Raw genomic sequence first — 23,020 nt, forward strand, 5'->3', positions numbered from 1 at the left:
TTCACTTCGTACTGCTGTGATTAAATACCAACAAAAAAGCCACATTGGAGAGGAAGAGGTTTACTCTATCTTACCGGTAACTTAAGAGTCCATAAATGAGTAGAAGTCAGGTCAGCAGCTCAAGCAGCAACTGAAGTAGAGGCAAGGGAGGAGTGCTGCTGACTGGCTTGCTCTTCCTGACTTTCTCAGCTTGCTTTCCAACCTAGGGCCACCTACTCAGGAGTGGCACTGCCCACAGTGGGCTAGGTCCTCCCATACCAATCATTACAGAAGAAACTCCACCCCTTCACTTTTCCCATTCCTCTACTCCCTCACCCACCACCAGAAACCCCACCCCGTCCTACACCCCAGCTTGCCTACAAGCCTAACTGGTAGAGACATTTTCTCAACTGAATTTCCCTCTTCCCAGAACGTCCTACATAGCTAGAGTCAAGTTCACACACACACACACACACACACACACACAGAGAGAGAGAGAGAGAGAGAGAGAGAGAGAGAGAGAGAGAGAGAAAGAGAGAGAGAGAGAGACAAACAGATAGTGGGGTCTGCTCACTTTGGGAAAGAGCTGGAAAGTTTCGTACAGTTACATGCAGGTATACATTCACAATGTCCCGACAGTTTCACACATGGTTATTTAAGGAAGAGAAACCAAAACAAGTCCAAAACCTTCATGCAAATGAGATGGGTATCAATCGCGATAGCCAAGACTGTAAACAGAGCAAACAATCCTGCAGTGATAAGTGTGAGGCGGTAACCAGAAACAAAACACAAACAAAGGGAAGCCACTGTGACTGCAGACCAGGGCTCAGAGCCTAAGGATCAGTGATGGAGGGAGCCCCATGTTGTACAGCCATATTCCAAATGGAAGGGCAGCTAGAAGAGCCGAACTGAGGCAAGGAAAGGAGATCAACTCCTGGCCCTGGAAGGGACACCACTGTAAGTGAGCAGAGGCTGCTGGCGACATCATCATCTGCTAAAAAAGACAGTCGCAATGACTGACATCTTGAATATTTATTTGAAATCCTCAAACTCAATAGTGCCAGTGTGTGAACTATGTGGTGTTTCAATGACAGATCTAGCTGGAGCAGAGACTAAAGAAAACACACACACACACACACACACACACACACACACACACACACACGACAGCATTTTGAAAACGAAACTCTCTTAAAAGCAATCTCATGTAAAAAGAAGTCATGCGTTGTTCATTTCTATTACTTAAAGAAAAATCACAATCTAAGATAAACCCAACATATTACAATTAGTCCTTGGAGAATTCAGAAATAGTCTGTAGTTTCATTTCCCTCACACACCACAGAGGGAATGTAGTCTACTGCATAGAGGCCATGAAAAGAGTTAACAGTTCTTTAAAAATTGATAGCTGCTATACCTCGGAGAGAATCTATTCCTAGGTATATAGAGACAGGATGTGATAACTTGGTCTACACAAGAATTCCCATGATACTATCACTGTCCAGTATCCAAATGGTAAATAATGTGTTAAATCGGACCAGTGGAATATTATTCAACCACAAAAAAGAATAAAGTAGTGCTGCATTCTACAAACATTTCAATTTGTTTACACATACTAAAAATAGCCAGTCAACAAAAAGCACATGTGTATGTATATTGAGGTGGAAAAAAAAAAAAACAGAAACTGACATGGAAACACTCACCAATGAAGTTTACTTAAAGAATACAAGTAAGTTGTAAACACCATCGACTCCTGTCTGGGGAAAGAACATTGAAGACATTATCGGTATAAACTAAACAACCTAACTTGCCATGTGCAGGAAGCCACAATGGAAGAAAACAATTCTTCTCAAATCAAATCAATACATTTCACACAATGTCAATCTAATTTCAAAAGGCTTTATAAACTGACTAAACAGACCTGAAACAGCTAATCTCATTACTCCATCAGTCCACAGAGACTCCAAGAGGGGCCTTGCTCTGCCAAACACCAAGGTTCACTCACTATAAAGCTCAGGAAGTTAAACAGCTGTGCTATGAAGAAAAACAGACAACTGACATCTGGGTGGGAGCCATCACAGGGGACACACTACATTGTCGGTCCCAGTGCCATTCAATGTCCTGAAACAATTAATTATCTATCTACGGAAAACAAGGAATTAAAGTTTCACATATGAAGGCAAGGGTCCAACATTTTACAAACAATACAGAAGAGATTATGACCCCCAAGCTGGGCAGTGGTACAGGCTGAGGCAGGAGGATGGGAAATTAAGGCCACCCTCAGCTACCTAGCAGGTTCAAGGCTAACTTGGACTCCTCGAAGAAAGAGAGAGAGAGAGAGAGAGAGAGAGAGAGAGAGAGAGAGAGAGAGAGAGAATATGAAAAGACACAGAAGGTTTCTTGAGACTTAGAACTAACTAGAAAGCATAATCAAGTCAATTTCGTTAACATTAAAACCTTCCATCCATTAGTAAGTAAATTTTATTTTAAAAAGGTTAAGATGCAGAGAAGGCAGCCTAACATATCACTATTATTTGTAGTCCTAAGGCTTGTACTCAGGACCCTGTTCATGCTAAGCAAACACTACACCAACTGAGCTGCATGCCCCGCCCATATATAAACACTTCATTGAAGAATACAATAGTGAACAGTTAAACAATGTTTAACATCTCATCAGAAAGCACAGAAAAGCAAACTAATATTAAAAAAATTGCTATCTCCAAGAATATACTCTGTCTCTGTGCGTCTCTCTCAGCTCTCAGGATGTCTCCCCCACTACCCGCCACCCGCCACCCCGACACACACACACACACACACACACAAACCAGCCCCTGGGCCCCTGATAGTGACAAGATTTGGCACAGCTATTGCTGAATGACAGCTTCTGATACTGTTTACACTTCCCTTTCAGGTATGTATTCTAGAGTCTTACCTGGTGAATACCCATAAACTCAATGCTTTGTAAGAGCTGTTACACGTATATAACAGTAAGTGTATCATATGTGTGTCTGCATGTGTCACCACAGATACAGCTGCTGTGATCTTGACGAATGATGAGTCTTACAAAGACTCACATAACTGCACACTTGGTTCCCAGTTGGTGGCACTGGTTAAGGAGGTGATGTAAGCTTTAGGTGGTTCAGCCTTGCTGAAGGAAGTACATCACTGGGGCGGGTTTATCGGATTAGAGCCTCATCCCACTTCCTGTGTGCACTCCCTCTCCCTGTGTTTCCTGTGTATAGATGAAAGATGTAATCTGCCAGCTTCCTGCTCCCGCCACCAGCTGCTATGTCTTCCCTTCCCACAATGGACTCTAACCTTGGAAACCACCGCAAGCCAAAATAAACTCTTGCATCAGTTGATCATGGTCTTGGTATTTTATCACAGCAACAGGAAAGTAACGAATACCAAACCAAATTGAAACAAGCAAACAAAAGCGCCCACATATCAACCAACAAAGGAATGAATAAAGTCACACAATGTAATATTATCCAGCAGAGAAAATAAATGGACCATAAATACAGCAGCATAAATGATTTCCAAAATCCCACAAGGAATTCAAAAGAACAAGTCTCGGGAGACTACATTCAAAATACTGTGATTTCACAAGATGTAACAAAAGCATAAAATTAACTAACACAGAATTTAAGTATCCAGGTGGGAAAAGCAGCACACTATTAAGAACAACATAAGTGACTAACATAAAATTCAGAATGGTCCAGGGTTGCAAGCAACGGTAAGAACAAAGCTGTGTGGGCAGGACGGGCGCTGGTTGATAGAAGGATCACATTAGTGATGTTCTCTTTGCAGTAGGGGACCAATTCTTGTGATATCATCTCAATACTGCGACTCACAATGTAACCATAGGTGAGCAGCCTTCACTTGACAATCTGAAATGTAAAATGCTCCACAACCTAAAATTCCATGATGTGAAAAAGCTTCAGGTTTTAGAGCATTTCAGATAGTTGGGTTATGAGTCCAGTAAATTTCATGCAGATATCAAGAATGGCAGGAACTTTCAGGTATGAAGCACCTCAGACAGGGGGCATTCAAGTGCTGCCCCCTTTACAGTAAGTGAGACATAATAAAAATAAATGAGCCACTGCGCTGCGCTGAGCTGAGCTGAGCTGTGCTGTGGCCAATGGAACTCTACTGTGATGAGAAGCTGCCGGGGTATGCATCTCGAAAACGCCCACATATGCATGGCAGTCTCTAGGAGGTAGATCTTCCCCCCTTAATTAACAACAAATAAATAAAAACAAAGGAGAATATAAAAAGATGCACACATTCACAAGAATGTGAAAGCAGACCTGCAGGTAAGCAGCACTTACAGCTTGCCTAATCTAAGAATGAGGCTAACTCATCAGCAGTCACCGAGGTCTCAAACAGACGATCCAAAGACTTGCTTGCTCATGGCCCCCGGAAATGGTGATGGAAGTCACCCAGCGTGCTCCAAGAGCTTTGGGTGTCTTTATAGGTTTTCTCCCTAGTTGAGGGTAAAGGCCAACAGTCACAGATCTGTCACGATTACCAAAAGGGTCAGAGGAAAAGCCTAACTCATCTTTCAAAGCAAAGTATTTGCCCAACATAGAACTCCTTATATTTGTTATATACTGCTTTTAGCTCAAAAGCAACTAACACTATCCAATGATGCAGCTTCAGAGGTGGGCATATTGCTTAAGAAAACTGCTGTATGAAACCTAGTATTCTTTAAACATTTAAATCATGAATTGTAATAATGTTCTAGATCAAGTTTTCTATTTAAATATTTTCACAGTATCTACCATGGGAAAGGCATTTTGAAATGAGAACATGAACTGCTCACGCTGAAGTTCTTCACTACTGGCCTGGTGGTGTTCAGATGAGTGCAGTATTCTGACTTCTTGGACTAACTCCTCTTCAGAAGAAAGGGAAGCAAAGCCACCCATTGCAACATCACATGACCAGAGGGCACTGATTCATTCTGATAGCTCTGAGTTGCATTTAACTGTAAGTTGGCCATGACCTACACTAGTGCTGCATGACAGAACTTTTCCTGGGGAGGAGACACTACATGCAGCTCGGTGGACCTGAGCCTCCTCCAGGCAGCTTGGCTGCTGTCCTCTTCTCCCAGAGTCTGAGTCTTCTTTGTAGGTTGCTTTTGTGAAAGAGACTCCTAGCTTTCACTGCTTAGGCTGAGCTTTGGAGGGGGTGACCATAGACGTCCACCTATGGCTAAGAAATAAGCTATCATACCCTAGCATGGTCACTTGCTCTTGGGACAATGGCTCTGAGTTGAGGCTGATAACAGCAGTGATCTCTGGATGTGAACACACATTTATCACCTACATGTTCTTCTCTGCTGGGTTCTATAATCTCCCTAGGCACACGGTTTTATCCTGGCTTACTGTTGTAGACATGGTGACCTCTTTCTTGTAGATCGGGCCTCAAATTCCATGAGAAGGCTATTGATCTTATCCACGAAAGCTGAGTCATTGTTGCACAAGCGGCCACTTCTTGACTGGCATGTGGTATCTTAGCACACAGGAATTTTAGCCAAGCAGGAATGTTGGTGACAGCGTTCTACCAGCAGCCTGTGTGACTGCTTCTAGCTCTATAAAAACCAGCCACCAAGGTGGGAGTTTCCAGTTCGGTCCCCGCTTAATTTCTTCATGTTCTGGAGTCAGAGAATGCTCGTGTAGTGTCTTTAGCAATAGGGCTCACAGTCTCGTTTTGGCATACAGCCAACAGCAGTAACAATATCCTTTACAGTTTGGGGGTGCCTCAGGGGCTGCCCTCACCAACAACTGACAGGAGGTAGTGCATTCGTGGCCAGAAGTTTTCATTCAGTAACCATATGGCTTCTGGGAGTGTCCCTTTCCACCCAAGTCAAGGTATCTTTTGTATTTTGTTTTTCAGCTAGCCCAGCCCCAGTAGGACTATAAGGTAGGTGGACACACTATCACACCTAGCTGTCTCTCCAATGGCGTTCCATGTGTGAAAAGCACTCCGTTCAGCTTTACGTCATCTATATGAGAAAACCCTTTTCTAGACAATGGTCCAGACAAAGCAACAGACTGAACCACCCTCCCATAACAAATAGTGGATTACAAGGGAAACCCGGGGAAGCTCTCGGAGTCTGCTGTCACCTGTTGTGAGCAGTGTCAGGTGACCCCAGAGCCTCCCAACTAAGCCGATACTACAGTGGAACACAGCAAAGATGCACAGAGCACAGAAAGGTCTCATCCATCTGTACTGGTTGCTTCCTCCACAGATCAAAGTGTGTACAAAGCACGCACGGGAGGTGTTCTTAGCTCCCTGTAACTCCTGAATTCTCTCTGAGCCATTATGCTTCCATATCCGACAGCTCTTCCATGGATCCCCCAACCCCCCACCTCCATGGTTTTCACACATGATGAGTTTCAAGAGTCTGACTTTGATTCCACTTAGACCTACTCATGGCCAAGGAGGAGCATGCCCTGCCCCCCTGCTGCACCTGCTGGCTCCCTGGGTCAACATGACCCTGGGTTGGCCATATTGGCTCTAGCTGATACTGTTGGTTTCCATTTCCCATCCTTGGCTGGAGGGGGAGTTTCTGGCTGGGCCAACCATCTCCACCCCAGCACAGCCTCTTGGTGGACGGAAATGTAGCCTCCTAACTCTGGGGGGATATGTACCTGCTTCTGGGACAGATGAATCACTTTCACCAGTACTGTTCTATACTAGGTGTCTTCTATGAATTGTTTCTTGGGCCCTCAAGCCTTCCAGCAGCTCTTTAGAACAAGGGTTGGCTTTCTATTAATTCTTTCCTTAGGAAGTCCAGCTCGACAAAAACCTTGTCACATCTGTCTTCCAGTAACCCACAGAGATGTCTTTCTCTATTTTACTCTTTTCTTATCTCCTCTAAGATCATCTCTCACTTTCCCAACTCTTTTTACATTCTGGTCTAAGTTACTGAGACCAGCCAAAGCCTTCCCTACATTATAAAGATTGTGCTCCACCAGCAGACTCAGCCCTATCAGACTGGCGGCTGCTGCAGGATCGGCCTTTTCTTTAACTTTATCTGGATAGATCAGGATTCAAACACAGCTTCTCTTATGCCTGGTTCCCTTCATAGCATCCCCCACTATAGTTCTCCCCCGCCCCCCGCAGCCCCTGCCTTGTGGAGACCTTAGATGGAAATAAGCAACCGTCTTTAATGGAGCTAGTAAGGCGGTCTCTCAGGGACTGATTTCTCTCATATTGTCTCAGGTTATGAGCCTTTGTCTTAAGAAAGGATGGTTGGTATACATCACCCAGTTTTTCCTGCATCCTCAGAGGTCTGAATGATCCCATCTGCTCCCATGTTCCACAGCCTGACAAGTGAGGCTGTGATAGGCTTTTGTTGCTTGTTTAAGTCTTTTCCAATTTCATCAGTTCAAGTGTAGAATATTTACTGATCACCCAGGTTTCTTATATGGATCCATTGTAAAGGCCAGTTTCTGCACACTGGATCACAGATTTCCCCTCTTTTTCGACTTAAGGATAGACTTCAGGGTATTATCTACTGCTATTACCACCTCTCATCCTCTTGTTTGTCTAAGGTACTTGCCAAACCAGAGGCTAACACAAAGAATCTCTCTTACTTACTGGAACTGCTCTTTTACAAAATCAAGTTCCTGCCTGGTAGCCATCTTGTCCACTGATGAATTTCAACTGCACACAACAGTGGCCAGGCAAACTCTGCTGCTGTTTGTTGGCAACCCCACCTTTGTGTGCTAAGCTTAAAGACATCAAAATTTCCTCCAAACCTTTAACTGTTCCTAGGATAGCTCCATATCCATGTGGTAGGCCCCACTCATCCAGTAGGCATGCCACCTCATGCCACATACATGATGCCCTGGGATTCCTCCCCCGGACACTCCTAACCCCGATGGCTCAGCCTCACTTGCAGATCTCACTACACATAGCAAGAAACATACAACCCCTGTCATGGATAGCAATAATGGCGCACAACATTCACCACGAGGTAAAAGAACTGTGTTGGGATTTCCTCTGTGAATGCTTGTCCCAAGCTGCTTTGCCTTGCTTGCCTAGGTTGCATGCCTTGCTACCCCACAGCCAGGACTCACTCCTCACCAGCGCATCTGTGGCTCTGCTGTGTCCCCATTCCCTACTGGTGACACACAGTCTACTCATCCCAGATCGGATACCATCATGGTTCAACCTGGTGAACAATTAAGTCCTATTGGGGTTATAGAAGCCAGTCAAGGTGTCTGGAAGAGGTTTAGACCAACTGAGTGTAAGGTCAAAGGACCAGGGAAAGACCACCCTCACCCTCACTTGACCCTCAGACAAGGGCTCAGGAAAGAACACTTCAACCATGAGTTTACACCAAGCAGCCGGTGTAAAGGAAAACTACCCTGCCTTGCTACCCCATAGCAAGTGTTAGGGTGAGGGGTTCCTCACAGAAGCAGAAACCACTCAAAGGCAGCTGCTTTTTCCTCTCTGGCCCACCCGAGCATGGATGACAGCTCACAAACCCTCTGGAGCACACCACAAACTGCAGGCAGCTAAACGGAGTGGAGCGTGTCCTTTCCAGGTGCCTCAATATACAGGGTTTTTCCAGTGCAAGGGCATCTTGGCAGTCGAGAGCCAAGGAATACCACAAAGTCACACCACACAAAAACCCTCACACAAGAGGTATTATCAGGGAGAACAGAATGGCAGCTGCCTCTGAGTGGGAAGAGAGACAGCAGACGGTTGAACGCAGGGAAAGGCTTTTATACTTTTTGGAGCATGTGAATTGAGCTTAGTAGGAAAGTATCCTACTCTAGAACACATTGTTTGGCCATTAACCCTGAGTGTACATGGGGGTTGAGGAGTTGGGGGAGAGGGTTTCAAGTTCTAAGTCTCAGAGCCTGAGATCAAGCCAGGGTCAGGTTAGTTTTCCTTTACACCGGCTGCTTGGTGTAAAGTCAAGGTTGAGGTGTTCTTTCCTGAGCCCTTGTCTAAGGGTCAAGTGAGGGTTGGGGTGGTCTTTCCCTGGTCCTTTGACCTTACACTCAGTTGGCCTAAACCTCTTCAGACAGCTTGGCTGGCTTCTACTTTCTCCCAGGGTCTCAGAGCCTTCTTTGTAGCGTGGCTTGTCTGAGGCACTCAAGGTTTTTATTCCTTACTCTGGTAGGGAGGGGCCCAGTGAATCTGGTCAGTTTTAGGGACTTCCTGGAGCTATTTGAATTGTTTACCTGCCTGTCTAAGAACCTCCCCTGTAAGATGGAATGTCTCAACCTCAGAGGAAACTGTTAAACAACAACTAGGCAGCTGGGGTGGGAAAGATTATCTTTATACAGTTTGGAAGGCCTAGTGCATCACATTACTGAGGAAAAGAATGTTTACAAACAAACAAATAAAAACAAAAAACAAACAAACAAACAAACAACCCATGCTGTTGGGTCTGAGATGTGCTTCTTATTAAAAAAAAAAAGAAAAAAAAAAAAAAAAAAACTACCATGGCTAATTTAAGGTTTGTGCCTTCAAAACTGAGGAACTGACTCAAATAAAATCATTTAATATGTAATTTTAAAGACTGGAATAATAAAAAAAAATGGGCCTTAAATCTACATTCAGCATCTGAAGAGTCCTTTGCTCTAAAGTTACTCCCATGTTTCCTTTTGTTTAACACAGACTACTCGCTCCCTTTTATTTTTGATTATTTACATTGGATTGTTTTGTAAATATGTACTGTAGATTTGTTTGTGGTTTTACCTGCAGTGAAAATGACACAATAAGGTGCTGTCTCAGGTCACTGTGCCATGGCAATCTGACTGAGGGTTTCTTTTCCCTTCCGCCCTCATGCCATGTGACTCCTCACTCCCCCAGAGCAGCCACACATCTCCCGTCCAAGACTCTCTACAACTTCCATCTCTCAGCCTTCGGGCAGATGAGACCTTCGGTATCACAAGCTAAACTTGTCCTTGTTTTCCACTATGTCTCCCTGCTGCATTCTCAGCTTCCATTTCTATCTAGCCCTTAAGAAGACGCCAGTGTTCAGCTGCTTTGCCTGTCTAACCAACAGCCACACTCTGGGACGACAGCAATGACTTTTGCGTTTGACTTCTCTACCCACAAAGCACAAACGAACACTAGAAAAGAGTGTCGCTGCCTAAACATGATGGTATTTTGTGATCATACAAGACAGATTCTGGAAACCAACAAAACTCCAGTCTTCACAGATGGCAACACTGGTGTCCTTCCCTGACTAGCCGGCCAAAATCAGGCAACTTCTCTCCCATTAAGTCCAACTACGTGGAGCTATCAATGATTGACAACTATTATTTTCTTTGATCATAGGGGTCATAGCAGGAGTAGATAATGAGACTTTGCCCCTTGAGCTTACTGGCAATTGTTTTCTCTCTCGAATAACAAGCAAATGGCACAGTCAGTCAAGTGACCATGTTGCAAATGGGATGAGTTACAGGGCTGAGACATCAACATGGCAGGACATCATGAGTGACAGCACAGGGATCCATCCATCCTGGGAATGAACTGCCCACTGCTCACAATCTCCATGTGTGGGGTAAGGACCGATTATCACAAAAATATTTTCAACTACACAAGTCCAACAAACAGTCAAAAAACAAAAACAAACAAACAAACAAACAAACAAAAAGGTAGATACACTCACCTGAGGGACTGGAGCTTTTGTTAACATGGCATATTTATAGAACATGACCCATGAGAAAAGAAAACAAGGCATTTTAACATTAATCCATTTTTCCTGGCAATGTTATAAATGTCCCCATGATGTAACAGGAAATAGGCTGACTCTGGTGACACATGCCTTTAATCTCAGCACTCGGGAGGCAGAGGCAGGTTGATGTCTTTGAATTCAAGCCAACCTGGACTACACAGCAAGTTCTTGGCCAGTCAAGGATACATAGTGAGACCCTGCACCAAAAAATAAAATGCCAACAAACAAACAAGAACAGAAAACAAACATGACCAGAGCAGAGGCCATCCACATGTACTATTTCTTTAACATTATTTCGATTATAAGATTATGCTTACATCCCTACGTGCATAAAACACTCTTTAAAATGATAAACGCTCATTCAAAGTGGAGAGGAGACAGGGAAAGCTATGTATAAGGACATAGGCAGAAAGGTTTCAAGGCCAAATATACTAAAGTGATAATGAATTATACAAAGCTACAAGCAGTAATTATGTTCTCCGTGCGTGTGCACACTCTTTAGAATGCTGCCCGAGGGCACTGCCATTCACTATACATGCCACCCTTCACCCCAAACAAATCCTAGGCTGGAAATATAGTGGGAGAGAGAGGGCAAATGTCAGTTGGAGTCAAAAAGCCCTTTGATTGTTAATTTAAAACCAAACCTTTGGTTAGTCACAAAGCTCAAACTATCTCTTTAAACTGAGAACTTAAGGTCTCAGAACCAGAGCACCACACTGTAAAAAAAAAAAAAAAAAAAAAAAATTTACAAATTTATAAAATTCTTGTAATAACAAAAGAATGTACTCTGGGCATAACTGGATCAAAATAGGCAACATTACAAAGTTTTCCTACAGGCTCAACTTAACCCTACATTTATGATATCTGTAATTTAGACCATGACTAGTTATCAGTATTAGGTCTAATTTTTAGAAGATATTTGATTACATTTTATAGCGAGTCGATTATATTTTATTTGTGTATTTTTGTGAGTATATGTGCAGGAGGGTGCACAAGTGGAGGTCAGAAGGGTTTGTTCTTTCCATTCACAATGTGGTTCTAGAGATGGAACTCGGGTCATTAGCCTTGGAGGCAATTGCATTTACCTGCTGAGTCATCTTGCTGGCCCTTGGCTAGCATTTAAAAAAAAATAATTTGGCTAACAATGGTGCAGAGAAAAACATATAAGGCCAATACTTAATGGAGATATTTCCAGCAATATTTTCTCATCAGAGTCTCTGGGAGCAAACAAACGGGTGGAGACAATTCTGTAGTGTAGCATTAACACAATCACTGAATCTGTTTTAAAAATCAGGCTGAGGAAGCCATGGGTGGTAGCCAGCCATTAAAGAGCACCCCCTCCATGGCCTCTGTGTCAGCTCCTGGCCTTAGGTGACTGCCCTGAGTTCCTGTCTTGATGATGTGGCAGCCTAAGGCAAATAATTCATTTCCTTTCCAAGGTGCTTTAGTCATTGTGTTTCATCAAAGCAATACGAACCCTAGCTAGGACAGGACCAGTCGACATTATTGCCAATAGTCCCAAATCACATACTGATCCATTTAACTGTAAAATGGATGGCAATCAAGGGTAAGGCCAAAGCTTAGTAAGGTCAGGTAATTTGTAGGTAAGAGGTGGCGCTGAGACTTACATGTGAACCAGTTTGGTTTTGTAATGCAAGTCACCTATAGCACAAATAGGCCCTCCATAGCATCTCACTAAAACTGCCTGAATCAGCCAGTCTCCCAGTCATTCACCAGAGACAGACAACCTATTCAAAAACCACTACATTCGGTGCCTGCAACTATGCACAAGCAGACATATATCCAAGTCCTTTATTACCCAGTTAGGCACCATGAATAAGAATACATTATTAGGTATTTTGGCCTCTGACAATTCTCAGCAGCAAACTTACCAAATGCATTGCTTCTGTTACTACCAGAGAATAAAGACCCTGGATTTTCTTTACTGGAAGAAAGCTGGTTAAAACATTTTGCAGAAAAATCTTCAAAACATATTTTTTTAAGTAAATAGAAAGAAAGAAAGAAAGAAAGAAAGAAAGAAAGAAAGAAAGAAAGAAAGATCCTGAAAAACAAGTTGATATTTTAAAATAAATCATGACACAGTAAGAATGACAGGGCCTTTCATTTTGAAGCAGAGAGAGTAAAACTATAAACCTGTAAGAGCACAGACAGTAGTGAAGGACATGTGTGTTGAAGCAGCTCCATGTGTGGTAAGCCAACTTCTAAACTCACCCTTTACAGGGAAAGGCTTCTATTAACCTGGATATGTCAAAAGAAATCTTTTTGAAAACCTACAGCCTGCCATGAGAGGAAAAACAAATCCAGGTGAGAGTCTACTAATTATTTACCTGGACACTATTTCCTGGGAGGAAAAATGAAAATCATTGTTTCCAATACACTGCTTTGTGTTATAGCCCAAAGTCATAAAACTGTCATCCCTAGCCCTTGCCATCTGGATGCTTGCAAGAATGAAACTCGGACTGGTTTACACGCTGCACACACAAAAGCAAGGGGCTCGAGGACAGCAGAGGAATGGAGAGCCCTCAGCAGCTGGCAGACCCTTACATGTTCAAAGGCAAGGAATTAACAAACACAGAATCCACAGAGTTGGAACAACTCTTAAACGTCCAAGAAGAGAAAGAAAAGCTGGTGATCGGTGGACAGACAAGTCCTGATTTAGAAGGACACACAACTGAGTCTCCATGATCATCCACAATGTCAAATACCCCACCATGGTCTGCTGCATTTTCTCTCTAACAGGACACCAAGGACCACACACTACGTTTCCTTGTTCATTTCTCTCAATATTCCAGTGTAGCCTCAGGTTGTAATTAGAAACTAAAGAACGGCTAATGAAGAGTCTTCATGAAGTACTTCAGGCTTAAATGTAACTCTTAGGCCCTTAAGGGTTCAGCACACAACTAAATTAAATATTGTCATGATGTGGTGACCCCGTATGTCTACACAGCTAGTGACCCCACGTGTCTACACAAGTAAAATACAAACACTGGTGATGGGCATCCACCCATGTATAAAGGTTTAGACAAATTGGATAGAAAATACTTAGTGGAGGTAGTCTATTTCCTGAGAATATACAGACTGTTCTATGCCCAATATACTTTAGAGAGTAATGGCATTATTATTATATAATGATATATAACAACATTAATGATGACATATAAGAATAATTCGACATTATGCTCCAAACTTTACCACAGACAGATATTTACATGCCGTTTATAGTGTATTTGGGTATATTCTAGAATTGATTTAAGATGTAGTCGGAATGAAGTGGGCTCTGTGCAAATGCTACAACATGTCATAAGAAATGTGACTATCTGTGGATTTTCACGGAAGGTGCTAGAACAATGCAGAGTTTCGCTTCCTGTGGATTCAGTTTTCTAAGATCAACTATGGTCTAAAAACATTAGTTGGAAAAGTCTAGGTAGGTAGAACGACACACCACTGTGAAGAACCTGAAGAACTCTCAGTCCGTTTCCACAAGGTGAAGAACGCTTTGGTCGAGCACGTCCACTTTGTATATGTTACCTGTCCATTACTCAGGGTCCCCACCTTTTATCAGGGTCATTGTCAGAGTATCACATTATTTACAAGTGTGTCAAATAAGCATAAAGTGTTTCCTTTAGTGACAAACAGAACTCTTTACTCCATAAGAAAAGCTCGTATTGAGGTTGCTGACGTGGTGGTAGGGAAGAATAAACCTAACCCATGAAATTGTGAAAAAGAGAAAAGAATCTTCTGTTAGTTTCGTTATAACACCTCATACTGCAAAAGTCGTACTTACAAGCAATGGTGCTTAAGTAAGACAGAAGGGGCACTGGACCAGTGTCTGTACAGGGCAAGCCAGTACACAGAAATCAAAATGAGTCGTCAGTGATTCACAGAGGGTTGGGACAAATCCACTGCAGGAAGAGGGAACTGTATTTGTTCTACATGATTCTGGTATAAGAGTTGAGTTAGCATGCTAATCCCCATTTGACATCAAAGTAAGCAAGATGAAGAGAGGCTGTGCAGTGAATGGCCAGGGGGGTAAGGAAGGGACATGCTCACCAGATGGAGTTTCAGTCATACGTGACTTTCAACAAGTGCCAGAAGGCTGCCTTGCACTCTGCACAGAGAAACTTAGGCACATCTGTGGAGCCTGACAACTGAGGCACACACTTACTCAGAGCTTGCAAGGAAGAATGTCTCCTTTCCAGGAGGAAGTTATACTTCGGTAAAAAGAATGTCTTCTAGCTAAGCAACAATTGAAGGAAAGACATGACTTGAAAACAATTCCTATTCTGATTTTATAAGAGGGGATGTCCACTTTATACTTTATTTCAAGGTTGTATTTCTTTTTAATAGTGTCATCCAGCTCAAAGCTCATCAAACACACTTGTCTTCTGAGATAATGGTACATTTTCATAAATGGAAACTCCTGCAGGCCTTGAAAAAAAAAAGAACAATTCTCTTTACTACTACAGTTGAATGCTCCTATCTTTAAATATGTAATTGTAATAGTTAATCATTATCTTCAGTTAAATAAAAATGATTCCAAGCTCCTTAAAAATCCTGATCTTACTTTTTCCAAAAATACAGTAAAAATTCCAAGAATTTTTCAGAGCGAAAGATCTCTCAGAATGAAGCATTCTCATATTCTGGGAAACAGAGCAATGTTCACCCCATCCTCTGTATTCACGCTGTTTGAGAACTGGCTGAGATAAGAGAGAAGACCGGTATTTGCTGTGTCCCATGGATATGACCTACCAGTAAACTCATTAGTCATTGTACATACCAGATACACACTACATTATCAACCATATTTATGTATTCTCCTGTCATCTATTTCTATTCCAGGCAAAAGAACTAGCAGTGTTTTTTAATGGAGACACATTCAAGACAGAAAACATATGAAACAGGACATTAAGAAGGAAACCTTTCCATTGGGGTTTAGCTTTGAAGTGGTCCCCAAGAAGGCTCACTTATAAAGGCTTGGTGCAGCTCTCCAGGCTTACTGAAAAGGAACAGGATCAGGAGGGCATTGGCTACATCAATGGATTGAACCTCTGATGAATATACAAGTGGATAGGTAACTAGTAGGTTGGGCCTAGTTACAAGTAGCATGCTACCCCTACACCTCCCAATGGTGTATCTTGTTTCCGTTCCCATTCCCTCAACCCCCACCTCCACCTCCGGCTTGCACCTTGTTCATAAAGATTTCAGAGGTTTTGTTCCACCATATCCCTGGCCACCATAACGTGCCACCATGCCTCACAACAAGCCAAGAGATAATGTGTCTCGAGAGGATAGACTGGGACCAACGTCAAGCTAGTTTGTCAACAGATGAAAGTTAAAGGAGAATAACAGAATAAAGCAGTCTCATGGTCCTTTCCCTGAAAGAATCGACTATAAGTAATTTAGAAATGGAGCAATGAGACAAAGTACAATCAGTACCTTTTGGATGTGTTTCTCCCAGATGTTAAAAAAAAAAGGGGGGGGGGAGGGTCCTGAGAACAGGTCTGCAACCGCTCACAATCCACGCTTTCTGAAAGCAAGAGAGAGATACGTGTTACTGTGAGTTTGTGAAATTGTTTCAATAATGTGTTTGAAATGGGAGTATTAACCATGGACTAAAGTATTAACCGTGGACTAAAGCTACCTCACAGAAGCGACAGATGAATGTATTTTGAGAGAATCTCATGTAGGCACGCTTCCCTTGACCGTGGCTCCTGACCGCGTCTAGTGAAACCACTTATGCTATAGAATTACTTAGACACCTGTCTTCATGCTAACAGTAGACTATCCCTTGCTAGGATAGAGATGAGTTTCTGGGGAAAAACACATTAGAAGTCTTTGATATTCATGGAAGGGTTTGAAACACCTAGCTGCTTCTCACCCAGTAGGAAGAGAAAGTTAAACTCAGAATTAGAACCATCCTCAGCTCAGAGTGGCAGAGACAAGGAAAAGGTTGGTGGTGTGTCCAAACTTTTGAAACCACAAACTGTCCCCTTCTCTCAATTCAAGAACCACACAACTGAGCCCCCCCCCCACCCCTGCTCTTACAAGGAGTTAGGATATTGTGGCCCTATCAATAAGTATTTAACCATCTTGGGATGCGGGAATCCCAAAGGCTACAATGAATATGCTTGGTGGATGAATACATTTGGCCAACATGGACTGTTAATGGTTATGCTGATCAATGGGCCAATGGTACAGTCAGCCATGCTAGGGAAGGTATAATGGATAGACCCTGATCTCAGTACAGCACTGTTCCACTGGACGCTCAGAGTTTACACTGTTGGCTTCCTCAATGTCTAATCCATAACATCCATAACTTAGGATAAGTTTTCCAGGATCGTAACATTACAAAAAAATCTATAAACCAAAATACAAACCTACAAAATGAAGCAGCTAGTTCACCTTCATTTTCCAAGGATCTTTCAGTCTCCTTACACAGATACCAGATTTCTTGGCATGGTACTTCCCCCATGCTAACCAAGCAGGCTTGTAACACTACATCTCTGGGTAATGTTCTCTGTGTCTATTGTTCTCACTGTGACTGGGAGCCATTCATTTTTCTTTTATATTCCCCAAGTCTCTGTCATGTCTGTTGCAACAGCATCTAGCTGACTCTCAGTACATAGCTGTTAAGTAAACATGAGCTTTAGATCCCGAATCAATGAACACAACATACTTTGAAATATCACAGAAGGAAAGAGAATGGTACTTTTCTTTTAATTGCTTTATATCCACACAGTCCCACTTTCAGTTCTTTCTCTGTACAGCCTCCAGTGTCTACTTTCGTGGTCTGTCTATCCCACAGACAATAGGTCTACCTGTGTGGTGGGACTGTCTTTCCTACAGTTTAGAAGTCCTGTGCCACCTGCCTGGTAATTGGCACATCACAAGTCTTCTAAGGATGTACACTAGCAAGCCCAGAGCCACCTCCCACCAACAGCCAAGGTGTCAGTTCAGGTGAGTTAGTCACTACACCTAGAATTACAACTGAATATGATGTCCCAAGGTTTTACCAGTAGACAAAAGGCATCTCCTTTAAAGTGTTATTTACTACAGAGAAACAGTCAAGCAAAGAAAACTAAACTAAGAAAAAGAAAAAATGAAGAAGACATTCAGATAATTAGAAGAGAAAAACATTACGATTTCTCTATTATGACATTTGTTTCATCAGCTTAATAAAAACATCCCTGTATCATTTTATGTAATAAAATCTAACCTTATTCCGACCTTCCTCATGAGGCAAACAAACCTCTCTATCCAGTAAGGTTCCATCTGAACTACGTATGATGATAAGCAATACCTTAATTGCATTCATTTACATGACTTTGAAACTATTCTGGGCTGAAGTCATGACTGCAAGGTCACAGAACTCGAAAAGTAGGATGTGCGGAATTCACCTAGGAGAAATGATCCACTGAAAAGCGCGTGGAAGCACCTCCTCCACCCAAGTTAGGAGACATCAAAGCTTAATGCAATCAACAGGTGCACACATCTGTGCATCATGCACACACACATATACTGATTTTACAATCATATACAAAACAATATGTTTGAATAAGTCCATCACATACTCTGGCTCTCGTACTAAAATTTATCCGCTTAAAATTGAGGTAAAGAATAATTCCATATACTTTAGCAGCATTAAAAAAATCAAAATATATAATACAGCTAGTATGATTTCTGGAAGCTAAAAATAATCCATAAAAGTCATTAAAAGTCATTAAAAGTTATGTATATTAAAATCCTAACTCTTCAAATGTATACAACACCCTTTATTTATAATTGTTTTCCTAATTGATATATATACAACACAACTCCCTTACCTAAGGGTCAAGGAACATTACGGAGGAGGGGAGCACAAAGATTATAAAAGCCAGAGAACAGGAAGTCCTCTGTGAGATTGTATCTGACAGAAACAACTGGGAGACTTCACCCATGAATCCTCAACAATATGGCTGCGTAAACAAGGTCTGGACAATGACACCACCTATAAACATGCAAGCATGGGGGAGGGGGACTAAGGAAATCTTACAGGGCCCTACGCATAGACACAGAACTACAGATAACTACAACAGAGAGGCTAAGAATGAGAGAACAGGAGAAAAAAATCTTCTCACAAGAATAGTAAAGGGACTTGTCAGGTTGTTTTTATATATGATTTGCATTCAGCTACCTATTTAATGATAACTACTAGAGGAAAACAGGCCAGAAAATTGGATGGGGGCAAATAGGGGTTACGTGGGAGGGGTTGGGAAAGGTAGGGGGAACTGATGTAGTTATATTTTAATTACGATTTTCTTTCCTCCTTAACAAAAAGATCTATGAGGCTGAGACTGTAGGTCGGTGGTGGAGTTCTTACATAACATGCACAAGATTTTTCCATCTCCAGTGTAAAAAGAAAAAAGCCAAGAGTTTCTGTTTCATTTTTAATAAGTGGAACAAGCATACGTTCCACTAACTGGCTAGAGGACCGTGCTTCCAATGTCTCGGGTCCAATCATACTGCATGAATAAAAGAAAGGAAATACCATAGGTTGAAAGAAATCCACGACCATAAATGACAGGGCACAAAAAATACTCTTCAAAATGCCAAAACATATCAAGATACACTGAAACAACAACTCTATCAAACAGGTCCTCTACCCGAATAAAATGCAAGCCTAAAATAAATTAGATATCACAACACTTTAATTTACCTAAAGAAAAGAAAGGAAACTACACGGATGGGCTGTAAAATACTAATATATATGTACACAATATTATATATTAGATTGTTTTATATCTATATCTGTGGATATAATATATCTTATATATCATACATACATGTCACATATATATCATATATATATGATATATAATATAATATATATATATTAGCACCAACATAAAGCATCAAACACTTGCTTGTTTTGTTTGGGGTTTAATGTACTATCCCAGAAAATTGTCCCAAAATGCTTCTCTCTGTTAAACTAGGGAAATCTCCTATATTTAATTTACTAATCAAACCGTTTGACACTATGCCACCTCAGCCAACATTTTGCAATTTAAAAATGACTTAGGGAAGGAGAAATGACACTACAAAAGCTGGGCTCCTTCACCTTCTCTCTCTGTAGAGAAGTGCAAAAATTTTAGCTTTATAAGAGGACATTCTCGCTCATTTTTTTATTATCAGAAGGAGAATGAGGCTGAACCCAAACTCCCAGCAGCACTTCTTCCAATGATCTTCCCTTCAGTTTTCCATTTGAACTAACACCTCCAATGGCACGGCCCACTTCAACCTATCCTTCTCTACGAAGAACGTGGATGCGTGCACACTTCCTGTGACATGTCTAAATACACTCCAATACCACGAGATCCCATATTTAACCTTTCTCTTTTGTTTGCTCATGTGTGTGGAGGCCAGAGGCTGATGCCGGGTGTCCATCATGTGCTCGGAGACAGAGGTTCTCCGTGAATGCGGAGCTTACCAATCCATCCTGCAGATCTAGCTGGGACCTGTCTCCACCACGCAAGTGTTGTGACTGCGGGTTCTGAGGATGGAATTCCCTGTCCTCTTGCTTACAAGGCTAGGCTAGCACCTCACTGACTGAACCTTCTCCCTACACCCACTGTGTCCTTTTAAAGTAATAAATTAAAAGGCTTTATTTGTATCTACAAATTAATTCACTTTGGAGGAGCTTCGTTTTGAACTACAATTCAAGGTCAATTTTTAGCTTTATAAGAGGAAATTCTGGCCCATATTTTTATTATCAGAAGGAGTAGGAAGCTGAGGTTATACTCCCAGCACCGCTTCCAGTGGACTTTGCTACATTTTTTTATTTGAACTAACACCTCTGATGGCATATTTGTTTTTTGATAGAAAGGGCCACATTGTTTCTCTCCACACTTCTTCAAAGCCCACCTCACTGACAGCGACTTAACCTCCTTAGGAAATCGACTAGGATATTACTTTAAGTTCTAAAATGTCCATAAAAAGTCAGGATTTTTCCATTCCTTAGACATTAGAACACGTAAATGCCAAGTTTTCTAATCGCAATTTAACTTCCATCTATTGTTAAATAATACGATAACCTTAGACTGGAAATCAACTATATTAACTGTATACCATAGTTTTCTGGAAAAAAAATCACAGAAAATGAAGATGAATACAAGGAAAGGTGATCTCATGGTACTGGATATTTAGAAATGTAATATTAAATATGTATTCGACTGTGTTCCTTGTGGGAATGAATCGGTCGAAGCGGGCTGGGCCTATAACACAGTTAAACTGAAGTTCTGGCCGGCCTCTGCAGAGAGAAGGAACACAAGCAGATCCTGCATCTCATTCTTAGATGACTGGAGAAACTCCACCCACAATGCGTGCATGCATGGGGCTCACATGCTTTACTTTTACTTTCCTGTAGATCACGGTGTTCCAACATCTTAATATCCTCTTTTATCTGAAAGACCCCTTGGAACAGCAAGGGACACGATGCCACTGTGCTCTGACAAGCACAATGATCAATCAAAATCCCACCCCCTCCATGTGGCCCACAAGCAATATTTTTCTGCTTGCTTTACACCATTGAAGCAAACTAAGATTATTCCTGTATATCAGTTATATATCCACAGCTAATTGAAAGCAACTATGTAATATCAGCTATCATATTGTTATATATAAGATGTGCATCATTAGTACTATGTAGCCATTTAAGACTACCTAGTCTTAAAACTTGCTCATCCTGCCCAGCCCTTCAATGCTTGTCCCATGGAAACGCCAGCCCGGTCTCTTCCTTAGCTCCTCCTGGGGTCTCTTGGCAACACTGGTGCTCTCCACATCACTATGTCCTGACCTGACATGTTCTGAGAAGAATTGAGCACAGTAACTTCTTTTTCTAAGTGACTTTCTCATTTCTGTGTCTATACATTCCTAACAAAGAATAGTGTGTGTGTGTGTGTGTGTGTGTGTGTGTGTGTGTGTGTGCGCGCGCGCACGCGCGCGCGCAGGACTATGGAGACTCCTTTTATTTCTTTCTCCACCTTGTAAAACACGTGTAATGATATGAAGATAAACCATTCTTCTGCTTGCAAAAGGGGTGCCTAAGTAAAGACGCCTATCAATTCTGTAAGCAAAAGGAAATCCTAGAGGTTAACACAAGAGAAAACTGCACCGCCGACTGTAAAGGAGAGGCCCAGAGAACTCCATACAGTTAGACACACCTGCTCCGGAATATGTTACATCGTAACTTCGTCTAGGAAACACTCCCGTTCCTACCTTACCTGCTCACCCACCCCTTTTGCATTCAGCTCCATAAACAGCAGTTATCCCCCATTATAAAACAGTCGACGGTTAAAAGAATGAGCCAACCAAGAGAGTACAATCTTCCATAACTGACATTTACAGCATCGGCCTTGGACTTCTAATCTTTCCCAGACGGGCACACAAATCAATCCATCAGCTCATAAAGGTGTGCTTTTTTAACCTCTAAATCAGATGGGATTGGCCAGAAGTGTCTGGCATGTCAAACTGCTAATCACTGGAGCCCTTTGCTTAGGCTGAGGCATGGTTGCACTGTAACCGACATTAGTCTGTGGGAGACCCATTTAACTCTCGCACTGCCCTGCCACTCCTGCTAGCCCTTAATTAAGCCTAATGCCTTATGCTTTGACCTTTTGTTCCAGCCTATTAACCCTATCCAGTACAAGTTCAATTATGTTACACTAAAAACTTTGCTGTAAAATATTAAATGCCAAGCTCCAAAAACCATAAGGGGCATCATCCTAACTTTAGGTTCTGGGCACCTTGATACTCAATGCATTTAAAAAGGAAAAAAAAAATCCAGTTCCATTCTGAAGCCATGCTGATTTTTACAGAGTTGAGAAGAACCCCATTGCTGTTCTCAACCAACCCTCTTATTTTATAAAAGGAACAATCTGAAAGACATTAAATGACTCACCCATTCCATAGCTCGGCCACGGCTATCAAACACCAGGGTGTCTGCGATTAACAGCTAAACTACCATGGTTAGTATTACAATATTAGGAATACAATTTTACTTTTAAGTATCTTTTAGGATATGTCATAGATAGATGATGGATGGATGGATAGATGGATGGATGGTTGGATGGATTGATGGTTGTGTGTGTATGGATGGATGGATAGATATTCCTGAAACACAATAAACCACAACTTCAGTATAGTTTAGAAGTGATGTTTCCTTTCTCCTCCAAGACTTCCTCCTCTTCCGTGCTCACCTCTTTTGCCTTTTAGAAACAGTATCGCCATGGCCACCGAGGACTGTCAAGTACTGCGACATCCCAGAGGTAATATGCA

At 42.0% G+C, this 23,020-nt stretch overlaps 1 protein-coding gene across 2 annotated transcripts in view; it reads right to left on the reverse strand.

Moving 5' to 3' along the window:
• The window catches only part of Nrip1 (nuclear receptor interacting protein 1), an 82,935-nt gene that overhangs the window by 46,720 nt on the left and 13,195 nt on the right, over positions 1–23,020 (reverse strand). Inside the window, exon 2 of one of the 2 annotated variants that reach the window (XM_034515308.2) lies at positions 16,145–16,235. The exons of the other annotated variant lie outside the window; for it this stretch is intronic. The gene's annotated coding sequence lies outside the window, so the exon portion shown is untranslated. The remainder of the gene's footprint in view (positions 1–16,144; positions 16,236–23,020) is intronic. 2 annotated transcript variants of the gene reach the window in all.

Source organism: Arvicanthis niloticus, chromosome 12 (assembly GCF_011762505.2).
Source record: "Arvicanthis niloticus isolate mArvNil1 chromosome 12, mArvNil1.pat.X, whole genome shotgun sequence".
Lineage (NCBI taxonomy): Eukaryota > Metazoa > Chordata > Mammalia > Rodentia > Muridae > Arvicanthis > Arvicanthis niloticus.